The following is a 20,340-nucleotide window of genomic DNA, read 5'->3' on the forward strand; positions in this document are numbered from 1 at the left end:
GCTTTTCCTTTGTTCAAGCAAAAATATGTATCTCCTACACACCTAACTGTCCACTACAGGGCAGGGGACAAGTATACTGAGTTTTAATTCCTGTGGATAGCAGGAATGCTCCCTACAAAAATGATCATTTTTAATAATTTAAGTTAATCATAAAGTCTTGTGAATTAAGATGTTTTTAGCCTTTCAATTCAAAGGTAATAATAACTGAGCATGCGTTTGTCCTTTTTCCACATCTATCCATCTTTATTTATTGTATCTGTGGTCTCTGATAACTCATTGCAAAACTGAACTCCTATCTGCTCACCCATGTTTTGTCTTTATGGATCAGGCAGGACAACTGTGTATAAATTCACAAATTTTTTTGGTAACTTACTCTACTGTTAAACAAATCTTCCTGAAATTTGACCTAAACAATTCATGTCATATTCCTTCATGAAAGATGAAGAATAACTAGAGTGTTCTCAGTATAATTGTCTTGATGGCAATAATAGATTCTATCCTTAATATGGTACCCTAGACAAACTGGCCCTGATTTCTTAAACTGTGTCTTTTAAAAGGTTTAATGTTTCATTTCTCTGGTTTCTTTACTCATTTCAGATGTCTTATAGCTCTGTGTATAATTTGAATCCTAAATATCAGCTCAAGATCCTCCTGAGGACCCTGCTGTGTTTTTCTTTTTAATTTTTTATCTCTATTTTAATAAAAAGAACTATATACCTTGTATATGTACAAAGAACATATTTGTGTAGGTACTGTCCTTTTTTTTTAAAGTGTTATTCTCAGGTGTGGCCTTCAGGGATATTCAAGCTGTAATTGGAAGGATTCAGATGAAATGAAAATTTCATTTTGATCATGACTTGGGATTGTGTGTGTGTGTGTGTGTGTGTGTGCGCACACGCTTGTGTGTGTGTTTATGTGCCTTTAGTATTAGAAGTTATAGGGAATCCCTTCTATTGTTTCTTTCTCTCCCTTCATTTCTCACCTTTTATACTCAATAAGGGATTTTTTTTTATATCTTAGGTTAACTTATTTTGTTTTTCATTATAAAATCATAGGCTCTCAGAGCCAGAAAGAACTTTAGAAAGTATAGCAGAATGATTGATAGAGACAGCTCTACCGTTAGATTAAATCCTTTTTCTCTAGTTATATGATCTTAGGCAAGTTGCATAAGTTACCTCTGTTCATTTTTCTTATTTGTAAAATGGGGAAAATAATGGTGCCTGTCTCTGAGATCAGATTGTGCTAAGGGTGAATTAGTTTGTGTAACAAGCATAAATCAATGCCTGGGACATAGTAACTATTCTTTCCTCTGCCTCAGTCTCTCTCTGTCTCTGTTTCTCTTTCTCTCTGTCTCCCTCTATATATAGAACAATATGGGTTTGAACTGTACAGGTCCATTTATATGTGGATTTTTTAAAATAAATACATGTTATAGTACTACATGACCCTGATTGGTTGAATCCATGAATGTAGAACCTCGAATATGAGGGCTGATTGTAAAGTTATACATGGATTTTCAGCTTTGCAGAGGGTTGGCACCTCTAAACCCCACATTGTTCAAGGGTCAGCTGTGTATGTGTGTATTTATATATAAAATCTTCAGTCCCATAAAGACCTCCTATGTCATATCTATCCTCATGTCCAAAAGTAATTAGCATTTTATTGTAGTTCACTATAATAATTTGCACGCACAAAGCTTGTATAATTTGCAAAGTATTTTACATATGTTACCATATTCTATCCTAAGAAGAATTTTGAGATATTTGTGGACATACAACATTTATTCCTTATGGTAATAATGTAAACATTCTGATAAATGACTATACATTGTGTATCTTGAATATATCACTAAACTTGGAGTTTTTTATGAAGTTACCATGTATCCTTCATAACTAATAGTAATATTTTGACAGAATTCAATATTACTTGAAAATTTTGCATAAAAGTCATGATATAAATAGTTTATATAAAACATTTATGTTTCCACATCCTATTACATTGTTCCTACTGTAAAAAATAAAAAGATAGACTAAAAACATCATATTTTTTCAACACACTGAAGAGCTTTGGATGCAAAGAGATCTAAAGGAAATAAATTCTAGCGAAAAACAAGCCCTTCCAAGAGGGTCAGCAGTCTAGGGCAGCTGGGAGTGTTGCCAAGTCTGAGCCTGTGCTGGCAGAGAAGCAGGCCTTTCATGGGTGGAGGAAATTTGTTTCTGTCAAGAAAGATCACTCATAGGCTTGGAATTCATAGAATCCCTATATGCAGAACAGAGTTAGTTCTCCCTGCCTACCTGCTAGTTCTCCACAAAGGATAGAAATACATGTTAAAAAACAAGAAAGGTTACTAACGTTTTAAAGCAATTAGTGATATCAATATGTTGACGGATTTATAATATATGTAGAAGTAAAATATATGGCAATATTAATAGGAAAGGATTGAGGGGTATATAAAATTATAATATTAAAAGTCTTACATTATTCATGAAGCTGCAAATTGCTAACCACCAGAAATATACTACAAAAATATATAGTTAAAAAGCCAATAAAGAAGGTAAAGGGGAATAATAAAAAGTTGATTAAAAGAAGATAGAAAAAGATAAACAAAGAACAGATGGGATAGCCAGATAAAAAAAGATAAAGAACAGATGGGATAGCCAGATAACAAGATAGCAGACTTAATTTCAGCCAGATCAGTAATTATTTTAAATATAAATGGACCAAATTCTCCAACTAGAGTGATTTTCATTAGCTTGAAAAAGACCTAATTTTTATACTTTTTCTTTTTGTAATGGAGGGCTTTACTTGAAAGGTTGACAACATGAAGAAAGATCCAAAATCCAACAAACCATTTAGTTAAAATGTTACTTTTTTGGGGAAACAGAGTACATATAGTACCACAAAGTATAAAAAATACAGAAAACAGTTTATATGAACTTTTTGACTGTTGACAATGTCATTGTTAAGAATAAAACTAACTTAGTTTTGAGGTATTTTAGAATATGGGTTGGGCATTTTTAAAAAGTGAAAAAAACTACAGACATATATGAATTCAGTATTGACTCAATCTATTCTGTTCATAGTATGATAACAACTGACGTTTAAACTGGCTACATTTTATTCATAACATATCCAAGGTAAAGATGATGCCACAGAAAGTTTTTAAAGTTCTAAAATAAAACAACATGCTTACAATGGCTCAAAGCTGCATATGGTAAAAGTACTTCTGGAAAATGTAGTTATCTAACATGGGCCTAGCTATATTTTTATAACTCTAAACTTCTATATGAAAAATAAGCAATCTACTCTTAAGATTTCACTGATTCCACTAATTCAATTTTAAGGATACTAACAGAACTTTATAATAAAACACTTACAACGTGACAACATACATAAGAAAGATATAAGAAAAGGTTTTAATTCAAACCAAAACCTGCTATAAGTTTTAAAAAAAATTCACTTAAAAATTAGTTGAAAAAAATACACTTAAACACTAGAGTACCGTTCTGAAGAAAAGCTTTTTATGACTTCAGTGACACATTATTTTTAAGCAGCAGCAGTCTTAAACACCTTTATATCCTTCAAAATACTGTTGACAATTTGTTTTTTAATAACTGCATTAGGTGCCACAAAAGGGACTCTTGTTCTTTGAGAGTCAGCTTCCTTGTTATTGTAGGAGATACTGCCAAGCAGGAGCATTAGAGTCGTGTAGGCAGTACTGAAATGCTGCGCTACTGCAATACTGCTGGCGTCTGGAAGGGCCTCCTGATGCGTGGGGTGACAGTTACACATCTGAAGAGTCACTCCAATCAGTCTTGGTTATAAGCTGCTTTTCAGTGTGCTGGATTCATCCTGAGGTCCTTCTCCCTTTGGCCCTTTCAGGTTAGTTGCACCCCAGGCACTTGGCACTTAAGTAGAATTTGACTCATTCTTCACAGGTGGAGGTTCCTTCTGTTCTCTTCCAATTCTTCTCCCCAAAGATTTCTCTTCCTCTAAGGATGATATGTCCCAGTCATCATCGTCCACATCTGCACACTTTAGATCTTTTTGTTCTTTTTTGATGAACGCCTCTGCAACATTAAGCCCACCAACTGGCTTATTCACATTTCTGGGATTTGAAACTGTCTTTTCAACTTTTCCAGTTAATGTTTTAATGGAGGTTCCTGTGGGCTTGGGAGAAATATCAGAGTCCTTAAGTTCACCTCCCTCAGTCCAGTCAGTGTCACTTTTGACAGTGCTCCTTCCAAAGCTACTCTTGTTGCTTTTAGATGACAGCACAGGAAGTAAGTCTGGCGAGGCATAGGCCTGGATGAGGTCCTCATCGTCCAGCTCTTCCTCTGAACTGAAGGGAGGGGTCGCAGTAGTTGAAGACTTTCTGGGAAAATGATCTTCTGTGATATTTTTCTTAACTTTTGGAACAGATGTCCTATCAGTAAAAACAGGTCTTTGTCTAACCAACTGTCTGCTTTTGGGAGGAAGATGTATTGCTTTGGGTATTTCTCCAGGTGAAAGGGTGTCCACTTGAGAAGCACTGTACCTGTCTGTGGACAGTAGTGTTCTCTCCTCAATTTTACAGGTGACCTGACATTCAAGGAATTCACGAATTTGCTGAATGTTAGGTACTTGTCATTCCCGCTCATGTCTTGCTGATACTATGGTTCTTAGCACTCTATTCAAGTGGTCACTTGGAAAACCACATATATCTGCATTAATCCCCAAGGTTTCCAGTAACTCCACCAAACTCTCCTCCAAGACTGTTCTTATTTCCTTAGCGAGGGAAGGGTTATTCTTCAGTTTTCCTTAAATGTATCTTGTTATTTAATTTCTGTTCATTTTCCTTTCCTTTTTCTTCTTCTGAAAGTTCTTCTATTCGTTCCAGTATGTGCAATGAGAATGCCTGTTCATGTGCCATTGTTAGACTTGACTTAGCATCCAAAGTCTGTGGTGCTGGGGTATTCATAGGTACAGTTGGGGTAGTTGGCTTAGATTCAAAAGTTTGCCAGGTTAAAGGATTCCCTCTGGCTTCACTGACACTGTTTAATGGTTTACTGGTAAACTCTTTAATCTTTTGTCTCTGAGTGATGATCAGCTCTTTCTGCTCCTGGAGCCTCTGCCCTAGCTCTACTATCCTTTTCTTGTAGAATACATTACTTGCATTTAGATCATCTATCATTAGGCTTCGAAGTTTCTCTATATGTGACAGGAGCCGGCTTTTCTCTTTCTTGTGTTCTTGATGAAGAGCCTGAACTCAAGCTGTCCACTTGCTTTCCTGACTATCAAGAAGTTGCATCACATTTTGGAAATCCTGGGGTTGCTGAGGACGTTCTTCTTTAAACTCATTTGCATCTTTTAACGTGCCTATGCCTGACTTGATCTGCATGTTGGACTTCTGGACTTCTGACAATTGCTATTCTAATGCTGAATTCTTAGAAGTTAGTTCTTTAAACTCCATCATAAACATTTCCTTGACTTTTTCCATTTCATCCACTAGTTTCTCCTTTTCTTCTTTCCATCTATCGAATAACTTCAGAAATTCTTCCTCTTTTGTTTTCTACATTTCATATTCCTTAGAGAATCTGACTGCGTGGCCATGCTGTGCAGCCTCTAGCTGACACTTGGTGAGCTCCTTCAACGTGGCAGTCTTATTCTGGAGCTTGTCAGTCTGTACCCTTGTCTTATACTCTGCAAGATGGGAATCTTCAGGGTGGCAGCACTGAATATGACTTTGTAGAAAAGCTTGGTTCATAAAGACCTTGTCACGAAAACGGCACTGGTAATACCTGGCTTTGGCCTCAATCATCAGCTGCTGGGTGGAAATCAACTTTTTCCTGCATTTACACTCTTCCTTGAGTAACTTGATCTCACTGGCCTGGTGAGGAGTTTCTTGCTCTGCTCGCACTAGGCCAGGCCCAGGCGCAGCCACTCCTCCAGGTTGTGCAGCTGCGAGGTGAGAACTCCTGTGAGTGTAAGTCGAGTATAAGTCTCTTATACTTTTCATAAGAGACTCACTTAAGAACATATATAGATTGAAAGTTAAATGATGGATAATAACATGTAAACTATAAGAAAATTAATGTAATGTAAAGGAAAATTAAAATTAAAACCACACTGAGACATGACTATCCATTAGAATGGCTAAAATTAGAAAGATGGACAAAACTATGTGTTGTCAAGAATATGGAGCAACCAAACTCTCATATACTAGTTGTGGGAATGCAGACTGCTACATGCTCATTCAAAAACTGCTTGACAGATATTATAACTAAACATATTCAAGAAAAACTAGTGCATATGCTCTAAGTAAATAAATAAAAATTGCCTGTACTAAATGGTTCAGAGCAGCAATGAGGTATCACCTCCACCAGGCAGAATGGCTATCATCAAAAAGTCTACAAATAATAAATTCAGGGGAAGGTGTGGAGAAAAGGGAACCCTCCTACACTGCTGGTGGGAATGTAAATTGGTTCAGCCACTATGGAAAACAGTATGGTGGTTCCTTAAAATACTAAAAATAGAGCTACCATGTGATCCAGCTATATCACTCCTTGGTATATATCCAGAAACTATGAAAACTCTAGTTTCGAAAGATACATGGACCCCAGTGTTCATAGCAGCATTGTTTACAATAATGAAGACATGGAAGCAACCCAAGTGCACTCCAACAGACAATGGTCTTAAGAAGATTGTGTGTGTATATACACACAATGGAACATTACTCATCCATAAATAAGAATGAAATATTGCCATTTGCAGCAACATGGATGGACCTAGAGAATATTATGCTGAGTGAAATAAGTCATACAGAGAAAAACAAATACTGTTTGACATCACTTACATATGGAATCTAAAATATAATACAAATGAACTTATATACAAAACAGAAACAGACTCACAGATATAGAAAACAAACTTATGATTACCAAAGGGGAAAGGAATGAGGGGGGAGGGACAAATTAGAAGTATGGGATTAACAGATACAAACTACTATGCATAAAATAGATAAGCAATAAGGATTTACTGTATAGCACAGGGAATTATACCCAATATCTTATACTAACATATAATGGAATTTAATCTGCAAAAAAAGAAAAACAAAACTGAATCATTATGCTGTACACCTGAAACTAAAGCATTATTGTAAATCAACCATACTTCAATAAAAAAATTTTATTTCTAAGTTCACCATACAATCTTTATTTTTTCCAATATTTCCTACATTTTGCTGTAATTAACTTTTCTGAAACATAAATATCTGATTATGTGTCTTGTCTACTCAGAAATCTCTACAATCTCTTCATGGCTTAGAAAGAAAATTATGATGCTTGGCACATTGTAGATACCAATTACCAGTCCACATGCACATGCCTTTCCTTCACCCCCAGTCTTCTCTTCCATGTTCACACCAGTTCTCAGTGTCACAGTCATATGGAATTCATTGTTTCATGAGCATAGCCATACTTTTTAACTTACATTTATTTAAACCATCTGACCACATGGAATTGCCTATCCCGACCTGAAACTCAGCTCAGAAAATTCAGTGTTATGCCTTCCATGAACATGTCTTTAAACACTTTTGAAATTAAGTAGCATCTCCCGTGATCACACAGCCTTTGCTGTATATGTAGTAATCTAGCACTCACCTTGTGTGGAGTGATCTAGTATTCACCTTGCTCTGCTTTTTCTTTTTCTTTTTTTTTTTTGCAGAGGGGGGCGGTTAGTTAATGACTTCTCTCTCATCTATTATGAAAGAGTATTGTCTTTTTTTTTAACATCTTTATTGGAGTATAATTGCTTTACAATGGTGTGTTAGTTTCTTCTTTACAACAAAGTGAATCAGCTATACATATACATATATCCTCATATCTCTTGACTCTTGCGTCTCCTTCCATCTCACCCTCCCTATCCCACCCCTGTAGGTGGTCACAAAGCACTGAGCTGATCTCCCTGTGCTATGTGGCTGCTTCCCACTAGCTATCTATTTTACATTTGGTAGTGTATATATGTCCATGCCACTCTCTCACTTTGTCCCAGTTTACCCTTCCCCTCCACATGTCCTCAGTCCATTCTCTAGTAGGTCTGCGTCTTTATTCCCATCCTGCCTCTAGGTTCTTTGTGACCATTTTGTTTTGTTTTGTTTTGTTTTTTAGATTCCATATATATGTGTTAGCATAGGTATTTGTTTTTCTCTTTCTGACTTCACTCGTATGACAGACTAGGTCCATCCACCTCATACAAATAAATCAATTTCATTTCTTTTTGTGGCTCAGTAATATTCCATTGTATATATGTGCCACATCTTCTTTATCCTTTCATCTGTCGATGGACACTTAGGTTGCTTCCATGTACTGGCTATTGTAAATAGAGTTGCAATGAAAGTTGTGGTACATGACTCTTTTTGAATTATGGTTTTCTCAGGGTATATGCCCAGTAGTGGGATTGCTGGGTCATATGGTAGTTCTATTTTTAGTTTTTTAAGGCACCTCCATACTGTTCTCCATAGGGGCTGTATCCATTTACATTCCCACCAACAGTGCAAGAGGGTTCCCTTTTCTCCACACCCTCTCCAGCATTTACTGTTTGTATATTTTTTGATGATGGCCATTCTGACCGGTGTGAGGTGATACCTCATTGTAGTTTTGATTTGCATTTCTCTAATGATTAGTGATGTTGAGCATCCCTTCATGTGTTTCTTGACAATCTGTATATCTTCTTTGACGAAATGTCTATTTAGGTCTTCTGCCCATTTTTGGATTAGGTGGTTTGTTTTTTTTTGATGTTGATCTGCATGAGCTGCTTGTCAATTTTGGAGATGAACCCTTTGTCAGTTGCTTCATTTGCAAATATTCTCTCCCATTCTGAGGGTTGTCTTTTCATCTTGTTTATGGTTTCCTTTGCTGTGCAAAAGCTTTTAAGTTTCATTAGGTTCCATTTGTTTATTTTTGTTTTTATTTCCATTTCTCTAGGAGGGTAGGTCAAAAAAGATCTTGCTGTGATTTTTGTCATAGAGTGTTCTGCGTATGTTTTCCTCTAAGAGTTTGATAGTGTCTGGCCTTAATATTTAGGTGTTTAATCCATTTTGAGTTTATTTTTGTGTATGGTATTAGGGAGTGTTCTAATTTCATTCTTTTACATGTAGCTGTCCAGTTTTCCCAGCACCACTTATTGAACAGGCTGTCATTTCTACATTGTGTATTCTTGCCTCCTTTATCAAAAATAAGGTGACCATATGTGCGTGGGTTTATCTCTGGACTTTGTATCCTGCTCCATTGATCTATATTTCTGTTTTTGTGCCAGTACCATACTGTCTTGATTACTGTAGCTTTGTAGTATAGTCTGAAGTCAGGAGCCTCATTCTTCCAGCTACGTTTTTCTTTCTCAAGGTTGCTTTGGCTATTCAGAGTCTTTTGTGTTTCCATACAAATTGTGAAATTTTTTGTTCTAGTTCTGTGAAAAATGCCATTGGCAGTTTGATAGGGATTGCACTGAATCTGTAGATTGCATTGGGTAGTATAGTCATTTTCCCAGTGTCGATTCTTCCAATCCAAGAACATGGTATGTCTCTCCATCTGTTTGTAACATCTTTAATTTCTTTCATCAGTGTCTTATAGTTTTCTGCATACAGGTCTTTTGTCTCCTTAGGTAGCTTTAATCCTAGGTGTTTTATTCTTTTTGTTGCAATGGTAAAAGGGAGTGTTTCCTTAATTTCACTTTCAGATTTTTCATCATTAGTATATAGAAATGCCAGAGATTTCTGTGCATTAATTTTGTATCCTGCTACTTTACCAAATTCATTGATTAGCTCTAGTAGTTGCCTGGTAGCATCTTGAGGATTCTATATGTATACTATCATGTCATCTGCAAATAGTGAGAGTTTTACTTCTTCTTTTCCAATTTGGATTCCTTTTATTTCTTTTTCTTCTCTGATTGCTGTGACTAAAACTTCCAAGACAATGTTGAATAATAGTGGTGAGAGTGGGCAACCTTGTCTTGTTCCTGATCTTAGTGGAAATGGTTTCAGTTTTTTACCATTGAGGACAATGTTGGCTGTGGGTTTGTCATATGTGGGCTTTATTATGTTGAGGTAAGTTCCCTCTATGCCTACTTTCTGGAGGGTTTTTAATCATAAATGGGTTTTGAATTTTGTCGAGTGCTTTTTCTGCATCTATTGAGATGATCATATGATTTTTATCCTTCAGTTTTTAAATATGGTGTATCACATTGATTGATTTGCGTATTTTGAAGAATCCTTGCATTCCTGGGATAAACCCCACTTGATCATGGTGTATGGTCCTTTTAATATGCTGTTGGATTCTGTTTGCTAGTATTTTGTTGAGGAGTTTTGCATCTATGTTCATCAGTGATATTGGCCTGTAGTATTCTTTCTTTGTGACATCTTTGTCTGATTTTGGTATCAGGGTGCTGGTGGCCTCATAGATTGAGTTTGGGAGTACTCCTCCCTCTGCTATATTTTGGAAGAGGTTGAGAAGGATGGGTGTTAGCACTTCTCTAAATGTTTGATAGAATTCACCTGTGAAGCTGTCTGGTCCTGGGTTTTCGTTTGTTGGAAGATTTTTAATCACAATTTCAATTTCAGGGCTTGTGACTGGTCTGTTTATATTTTCTATTTCTTTCTGGTTCAGTCTCGGAAGGTTGTGCTTTTCTAAGAATTTGTCCATTTCTTCCATGTTGTCCATTTTATTGACATAGAGTTGTTTGTAGTAATCTCTCAGGATCCTTTGTACTTCTGCAGTGTCAGTTGTTGCTTCTTTTTCATTTCTAATTCTATTGATTTGAGTCTTCTCCCTTTTTTTCTTGATGCGTCTGGCTAATGGTTTATCAATTTTGTTTGTCTTCTCAAAGAACCAGCTTTTAGTTTTATTGATCTTTGCTATCATTTCCTTCATTTCTTTTTCATTTATTTCTGATCTTATCTTTGTGATCTCTTTCTTTCTGCTAACTTTGGGGGTTTTTTGTTCTTCTTTCTCTAATTGCTTTAGGTGTAAGTTTAGGTTGTTTATTTGAGATGTTTCTTGTTTCTTGAGGTAGGCTTGTATAGCTATAAACTTCCCTCTTAGAACTGCTTTTGTGGCATCCCATAGGTTGTGGGTCATTATGTTTTAATTGTCACTTGTTTCTAGGTATTTTTTGATTTCCTATGATTTCTTTAGTGATCTCTTGGTTATTAAGTAGTGTATTGTTTAGCCTCCATGTGTTTGTATTTTTTACAGATCTTTTCCTGTAATTGATATCTAGTCTCATGGCGTTGTGGTCGGAAAAGATACTTGATAAGATTTCAATTTTCTTAAATTTACCAAAGCTTGATTTGTGACCCAAGATATGATCTGTCCTGGAGAATGTTCCATGAGCACTTGAGAAGAAAGTGTATTCTGTTGTTTTTGGAGGGAATATCCTATAGATATCAATTAAGTCCATTTTGTTTAATGTATCACTTAAAGCTTGTGTTTCCTTATTTATTTTCATTTTGGATGATCTGTCCATTGGTGAAAGTGGGGTGTTAAAGTCCCCTACTATGATTGTGTTACTGTCGATTTCCCCTTTTATGGCTGTTAGTATTTGCCTTATGTATTGCGGTGCTCCCATGTTGGGTGCATAGATATTTACAATTGTTATATCTTCTTCTTGGATCGATCCCTTGATCATTATGTAGTGTCCTTCTTTGTCTCTTGTAATAGTCTTTATTTTAAAGTCTATTTTGTCTGATATGAGAATTGCAATCAAGCTTTCCTTTGATTTCCATTTTCATGGAATATCTTTTTGATCCCCTCACTTTCAGTCTGTATGTGTCCCTAAGTCTGAAGTGGGCCTCTTGTAGACAGCATATATACAGGTCTTGTTTTTCTATCCATTCAGCCAGTCTATGTCTTTTGGTTGGAGCATTTAATCCATTTACATTTAAGGTAGTTATTGATATGTATGTTCCTATTACCATTTTCTTAAGGTTTGGGTTTTTTATTGTAGGTCTTTTCCTTGTCTTGTGTTTCCTGCCTAGAGAAGTTCCTTTAGCATTTGTTGTAAAGCTGGTTTGGTGGTGCTGAATTCTCTTAGCTTTTGCTTGTCTGTAAAACTTTTAATTTCTCTGTTAAATCTGAATGAGATCCTTGCTGGGTAGAGTAATCTTGGTTGTAGGTTCTTCCCTTTCATCACTTTAAAAATGTCCTGCCACTCCCTTCTGGCTTGCAGAGTTTCTGCTGAAAGATCAGCTGTTAACCTTATGGGGGTTCCCTTGTATGTTATTTGTTGTTTTTCCCTTGCTGCTTTTAATATTTTTTCTTTGTATTTAATTTTTGATAGTTTGATTAATATGTGTCTTGGCCTGTTTCTCCTTGAATTTTTCCCATATGGGACTCTCTGTGCTTCCTGGACTTGGTTAACTATTTCCTTTCCCATATTAGGGAAGTTTTCAACTCTAATCTCTTCAAATATTTTCTCAGTCCCTTTCTTTTTCTCTTTTTCTTCTGAGACCTCTATAGTTCGAATGTTGGTGCGTTTAATGTTGGCCCAGAGATCTCTGAGACTGTTCTCAATTCTTTTCATTCTTTTCTCTTTGTTCTGCTCTGTGGTAGTTATTTCCAGTTTTTTGTCTGCCAGGTCAGTTATCTGTTCTTCTGCCTCAGTTATTCTGCTACTGATTCCTTCTAGAGAATTTTTAATTTCATTTATTGTGTTGTTCATCGTCGTTTGTTTGCTCTTTAGTTCTTCTAGTTCTCTGTTAAACGTTTCTTGTTTTTTCTCCATTCCATTTCCAAGATTTTGGATATCTTTACTATCATTGTTCTGAATTCTTTTTCATGTCGACTGCCTATTTCCTCTTCATTTGTTAGGTATGGTGGGTTTTTACCTTCTCCTTCATCTGCTATGTCTTTCTGTGTTTTCTCATTTTGCTTAACTTACTGTGTTTGGGGTCTCCTTTTCGCAGGCTACAGGTTCATAGTTCCCGTTGTTTTTGGTGTCTTCCCCCAGTGGGTAAGGTTGGTTCAGTGGGTTGTGTAGGCTTCCTGGTGGAGGGGACTAGTGCCTGTGTTCAGGTGGATGAGGCTGGATCTTGTCTTTCTGGTGGGCAGGTCCACATCTGGTGGTGTGTTTTGGGGTGTCTGTGGACTTATTATGATTTTAGGCAGCCTCTCTGCTAATGGGTGGGGTTGTGTTCCTGTCTTGCTAGTTGTTTGGCATAGGGTGTCCAGCACTGTAGCTTGCTGGTCGTTGAGTGGAGCTGGGTCTTGGCGTTGAGATGGAGATCTCTGGGAGATTTTTGCCGTTTGATATTACGTGATGCTGGGAGGTGTCTTTTGGAGCAATATCCTGAACTCGGCTCTCCCAAGTCAGAGGCACATGCGTGATGCCCAACCAGAGCACCACGACCCTGTCATCTCCATGTCTCAGAATGAAAGGGAGAAAAAGAAAGAAAGAAAGAAAGGAAGAAAGGAAGGAAGGAAGGAAGGAGAGACAGGGAGGGAAGGAGGGAAGAAGGAAGGAAGGGAGAGAAGAAAAGAAAGGAAAGTTATTAAAATAAAAAATAATTATTAAAAATTTTTTTTAAAATTTAAGTAATCAAAAAAGAAAAAAAAAAAAAAGAAAGAAAGAAGAGAGCTACCAAACCAAAAAACAAGTCCACCAATGGTAACAATCACTAAAATCTATACTGAAACAAAAACAAACCTGACAGAACCCTAGGGCCAATGGTAAAAGCAAAGCTATATAAACAAAATCACACACAGTAGCATACACATACACACTCACAAAAAGAGCAAAAGGGAAATATATATATAAATATCGTTGCTCCCAAAGTCCACTGCCTCAAGTTGGGATGATTCGTTGTCTATTCAGCTATTCCACGGATGCAGGTACATCAAGTTGATTGTGGAGGTTGATCCGCTGCTCCTGAGGCCGCTGGGAGAGATTTCCCTTTCTTTTCTTTGTTTGCACAGCTCCCGGGGTTCAGCTTTGGATTTGGCCCCGCCTCTAAGTGTAGGTCACCTGAGGGCATCTGTTCCCCATCCAGACATGACGGGGTTAAAGAAGCAACTGATTCAGGGGGTCTGGCTCACTCAGGCTGGGTGGAGGTAGGGGTACAGATGCGGGGCGAGCCTGCAGCAGCAGAGGCCAGCATGACGTTGCACCAGCCTGAGGCGCGCCATGCGTTCTCCCGGGGAAGTTGTGCCTGGATCACGGGACCCTGGCAGTGGCGGGCTGCACAGTCTCCCCGGAAGAGGGGTGTGGAGAGTGACCTGTGCTCGCACACAGGCTTCTTGGTGGCGGCAGCAGCAGCCTTAGCGTCTCATGCCTATCTCTGGGGTCTGCGCTGATAGCCGCGGCTCGCGCCCGTCTCTGGAGCTCCTTTAAGCAGCGCTCTTAATCCCCTCTGCTCGCGCACCAGGAAACAAAGAGGGAAGAAAAAGTCTCTTGCCTCTTCGGCAGGTCCAGACTCTTTCCCGGACTCCCTCCCGGCTAGCCGTGGTGCACTAACCCCCTTCAGGCTGTGCTCACACCGCCAACCGCAGTCCTCTCCCGGCGCTCCGAAGCCCAAGCCTCAGCTCTCAGCCCCACCCGCCCCGGCAGGTGAGCAGACAAGCCTCTCGGGCTGGTGAGTGCCGATCGGCACCGACCCTCTGTGCGGGAATCTCTCCACTTTGCCCTTCGCACCCCTGTGGCTGCACTCTCCTCCGCGGCTCCGAAACTACCCCCCTCCGCCACCCGCAGTCTCTGCCCGCGAAGGGGCTTCTAGTGTGTGGAAACCTTTTCTCCTTCATGGCTCCCTCCCACTGGTGCCGGTCCCATCCCTATTCTTTTGTCTCTGTTTTTTCTTTTTTCTTTTGCCCCACCCAGGTACGTGGGGAGTTTCTTGCCTTTTTGGAGGTCTGAGTTCTTCTGCCAGCGTTCAGTAAGTGTTCTGTAGGGGTTGTTCTACATGTAGATGTATTTCTTATGTATTTGTGGGGAGGAAGGTGATCTCCACATCTTGTTCTTCCGCCATCTTGAAGCTCCTCCCCAATATTGTCTTTTTAATGTTGATATTCCGTGCTGTTTCACAGAGTACTGTGCACATATTTGTAAATTAACTTTCAATTGAATTAATCTTATTGGTGAATTCACCTATCAATTATCCTTTTCAAGTATTTTCCTTTAGAAATATCTTTGCCTTGATATATTCTAATTTCTAAAAGAAAACTGAATTTAATTTTGACCATAACATTTTTCAAAACAAAGTAATGGAAAGTACCATGAAATTCTAATGCTAGTTCTGAATAACACTTTAAATGGTACATCAAATGTAAAAAAAACAAAACCCAATTCCCCTGAAAGCCAGAGGAAGAAAAAAAAATCCTTGATAATGCTATAACTAAAAACAGAGGAAATTAATACAATGCACAATTTTAATCCCAAGATTGCCATTTTTTTCCTTGGCTTTGGGACAAAATGAACACATTTATAAACTTTGCTTCTTGTTTTTCCTCATATTGACCTTACACATAACATACTGTGCAACTGAAACAACAAAGGAGCAAAATGATGCTTGAAAACTGCAGCACTTTCTTGCAACAATTCCTTAGGTGAATTTTAAATTGAAAGGGCACCATTCTGTAATCACTGGGAAGGATCCTGAGTGTGCCAGTATTCCTTTCAGTTCAGATAAACATTGATAAGATCAAAGGGCTGTGGGTTATCTGCCTTTACCGAGCCTTGACTGAACCTCAGAGTGAAATCATGCAGTTTTTCTTTATTTCGGTTAAGCCTTTGATCTTTTTAAAATACAGGCATGTCTGGCTAAGAAAATAGCTATAGAAGGCAAAAAGACATGCAAAAGAAAATGTTAACCACCAGTTGTGTTGTTAAATGGGCTCAAGTTTAGGGTTTTGACAAGTATTTGATGTAAACATGAATTCAGCTTATTTCCTGTGGAGCATATAGGTCTCCAGGCATTTATTTTGGATGAAGTAAATACCTAAATCTCTCTAAATTTTTAAAAGACCTCAGTAATGTAAGTAAATGGTGTTCTTTTTAGTTTGGATTTCTGCATGTGATTCTATGTGGAATCTTAGGAAAGAAGGAGTAAAATAATAAAATTAAAGGCTATTTAAATAACAGTTCAGTGTGCATCTTAGGCAGAAACATAATATTCTGCTTTTTAAAAAGGTGTAAGTTAGTATTCTTTTTTCTTTAGTTACTGATAAACATTTCTATTTTCACTTAATTTACTCCCGGTCCCATGTACTATATTTGGAGCTAGAGTTTGGGTTGAAGGAGAGGAGAGCAAATCAATTTACAATATGGTTTTAATCAATAAATATATTACTCAAAAGTGTGACCTTTAACTCTTAGTTAAAAAACCCATACCTAGCAAGATGATTAACAACTTTTTATACAAACAAGTGCCTTACAATACTCAAACATTTAAAGTACACTAAAACCATCTTCAAAATTATTGGCAATCAGCATATCATGAGTTCACTTTTCCAAAGAGGCAGAAGTTACTCCTTTTACCATGGATCTGTCTTTTCTAAGTACCAGATGAAATAGCTGCGTATAACCACCTGCAAATTTGACGTTTTAGTCTCTTTATTTGCTTTTGTGTTATGTTTACTGTCCCCCTTATATCAATCAGTAGTTCTATTCTTTATATATCTCTCTTCCTTAAAAAGTATGCCTTCATTTAAATGGAAAACATATTTTTAAGGGAGACATTTACTCATGCCTAGACTTGTGGGGTTTTTTTTTGTTTGTTTTCTTTTTGTTTTTTTTTTCCTCAATTGCTGATCTGCCCCAAGGAAATGAATGTCGCTCTACTTATGATGCTGTTCTTTTTGTTGGATGTCTGCGGTTTATTACAGCTGGGGATTTTATAGGTGTCCACACTAAGCCTTTTCCTTGAGAGCAGAGATTACTTTGCCCAGTGCTTTGCTCGCAGAAATATATTTTAGAAATCAAGACGATATCTCAATATCTCTCTGGTTAATTCTGATTTGTTTCCACTGTTCACAAAGAGTGATTCTAAGCTCTTCTCATGATCTGAAAGCTTTAAATCATTTCATGAAACCCTACTGTAAATACCACCACAAAACACCTACAGAGACATAATTGGGTATTTCACATTGCACTATTTTTGCTTTTAAACCTCCTTGAGATCAATCAAGTTATCTTTCATAGTAGAGATAAACTCAGAATAAAAAAGTGGGCATAGTTATGTACCTTGAGAGAAGAGTGAAGAAGGAATGGACACACATGCTCTGTCAGTAATGATTATTTTGTTGTTTGTTTTTTAAAATCTGTCTACTGCCCCAACCTGCCAATGGACAGTGGTCATCTGATCGTAACAGCGCTGTGAGATAGTTCAAATCCCATAAATCCTCTTTATAACATGAGAAGAAATTAGGGCATTCTGCAGTTAATAGAATGTGAATATTTACACAGCTCAAGTATAATTTTCCAAAATCTTAATAATAGAACGCTCATACAAATACATGAACCTGTGTCAAAATTAGTTTTACCCATTCATAAAGGAACCAGTGAGATGGGAAAACTGGTTAGAAAAATTCTGCAGACTTTTTTTTCAAAAACAAGAATTTTAGAATAAGGTAGCTAGATTAGACTCAAAACTGGTTACTATCTTTCAAAAAAATGGTGCTGTGAAAACAGGCATCCACATGTGAAGAATAAAGTCAGACTGTTGCCTTACACCATACACAAAAAATAATTCAAAATGCGTCAAAGGCTTAAATTTGAAAGCTAAAACTATAACACCTTTAGAAGAAAACATAGAAGAAAAATCTTCCTAACCTTGGATTTGACAATGATTTTTTGGATATGACACTAAAGACACAGGGAACAAAGGAAAAAATAGATAAATTGCACTTCATCAAGATTAAAATCTTTCGTGCATCAAAGGACACTGTCAAGAGAATGAAAAGGCAACTCACAGAAGGGGAAAAAATATTTGCAAATCATATATATATATATATATATATATATGATTATATCTAGAATATGTAAAGAACCCTTACAACCCAGCGCAAAAAACAACTCAATTAAAAAAATTGGTAAAGGACTTGAATAGACATTTCTCCAAAGAAATACACAAATGGCCAATAAGTGCATGAGAAGATGCTCAATGTCACTAGCCCTTAGAGAAATGCAAATCAAACAAAGAGATACAACTTCACACCCTTCACAGTAGCTCTTATCCAAAAAAACAAAAAACAAGGGAAAAAAAACAATAACCCAGAAAATAACTAGTGTTGGTGGAGGATGTGGTGTAATTGCAACACTTGTGCGTTGCTTACAGGAATTTGAAATGGTATACCTGGTATAGAAAACAGTTTGGTGGTCCCTAAAATAGTTTAATGTAGAATTACTGTATGATTCAGCAATTTCATGCCTAGATATATATATATAAACAAAATGTTTATCCATATAATAGAATAGAATTCCACCTTATAAAGGAATGATATTCTGATACGTGTTACAACATGGATGAAACTTGAAAACATGCTCAGTGAAATTACCCAGACACAAAAGAACAAAGTAATATGATATACTTAGAATAGGCAAAATCGTAGAGATAGAAATTAGAATAGATGTTCTCAGGATCTGTGGGGAATAGTATATTATTGTTTAATGGGAACAGAGTTCCTGTTTGGGATGACGGAAAAGTTCTGAAAATGGATAAGGATGATCGTTGTACAATTTGTGAATGTACTTAATGCCACTGAATTGTCAACTTAAAATGGTAAAAATGATAAATTTTATGTATATTTTACCACACACACACAAGAAAAAAAAACCCTTCCCAACTGCACTGTGTCTGTGGTGACTGAATATAAATGCTAAACTTCGTTAGGAAAAAGGGAATGGAAAGTTGATATAATGCAGTAACTCTCAATAATACGTATGTTGAAATGTATTCAGGGCAACTTTTCTGAATGTCAGCCAACTGCTATCAGTTGTGAAAAAAACTGATCAATATCCCCCAGGGTGATAACCTCAGGCGTTGTCTTTTCCTAAGAGTGGAACCTCAGGTGGTTGTCTTTTCCTATGAGTGAGAAATCTGCACACTAACATATATCAATAATTTCTTAGTATGTAGTATGGAATCAAATAGTACATAGTAAAGTCAAAAAAGAATTAAGTAATCCTTTGGTTGCTCTGTTAAGTATTACCCCAATATAACACTGAAAATACATGTCTCATATCAGAGTTTTAGTTAATTTTCCTTAAAAGTCTTCTATCACAAAATCATTTTAGTTAATACTAATTTGTAACTAAGTTCCTCTTGCCAGTTCCTTATTTTGATCATCAAAATATCAAAACATTACTCTTGGTCAAAAAAAAAAATGGTCTTACTATGGTAGGCCTTGATTATTTACTTGGGTATAGAAAGAGGTTGTCAAACTTGTGGGTCAAGCCTTCCCTCCTCAAGGTTCTCAAGTATACTAAGAATTCGTGGCTTTCTAGAAGTGACTTCCTCATCCCTTTGAGGCTGGAACCATAGAACAGGTCCTTCCTCGAAGGACCTGGTAGGCATTGGATCAGCATTTAAAGTGCAATCCTTGTCTGTTAATGGTGAGTTTTCATATCTGATAAAGGAGATGTGTAGCCTTGGATGTCCAGTTAAATCACAGGAAAAAAAGGACACATTCTTTATGAAACTATGCAAATAATATGTTGCCATTAAAAGTAAGGAGATGCTGTAAAAAATATTGTTTTGAATTCTCAAAGAATACTGAAAATCAGATACCATTTAAATAATGCACTTCAGTTCTTATAACACACAGTCTACTAAATTTAGGATCAGAGGTAAATTAGGAAAAGAAGGAAAGGGCTCTGTCATATATCCATCAGAAAAGAAAACATTGAAACCACATCACTATTCTAAACAATTGCTATCCACACATAACTTCCCTCGTGAATACTTTCAGTCCTCTGCTTTCATAAAGTCATCTGCTTCTGAACCAAAAAGAGAAGCCCTTGAAATAACAAAGGTTAGAAATAACTAGTATGGTCACTATTTTATAGCAGAACGTTCAAACAAGTGTTAGAGGGAAGCAAAAACCACCTAGAGATGAGACTACATGGCTGTGGTTAGTTTACTACAGTAACAAGAATATGACAATAGAGGAGAGTAAAGTTCTGCGTTAGTGTGCAGTATTTCATTATTTTATAAAGATTTCATCAATGTTTCACCTGAGGGCATGAACATATCATGGCCTTGACAGTCTCCAAACTGTTAGGTAATATATACAGTCTCTGAAACGTTTATGTCAATAGTACTTTATCTCTGTAAAATTAAACAGGAAGGCTGAGCTTTTTAGATTTGACAACTGTCTT

General features: G+C 36.9%; 1 pseudogene; it reads right to left on the minus strand.

Moving 5' to 3' along the window:
- Positions 1-3,575: 3,575 nt before the first annotated feature.
- On the minus strand, positions 3,576-7,395 carry LOC132528828 (cilium assembly protein DZIP1-like; annotated as a pseudogene).
- Positions 7,396-20,340: the final 12,945 nt, after the last annotated feature.

This window comes from Lagenorhynchus albirostris, chromosome 1, assembly GCF_949774975.1.
Source record: "Lagenorhynchus albirostris chromosome 1, mLagAlb1.1, whole genome shotgun sequence".
Taxonomy (NCBI): domain Eukaryota; kingdom Metazoa; phylum Chordata; class Mammalia; order Artiodactyla; family Delphinidae; genus Lagenorhynchus; species Lagenorhynchus albirostris.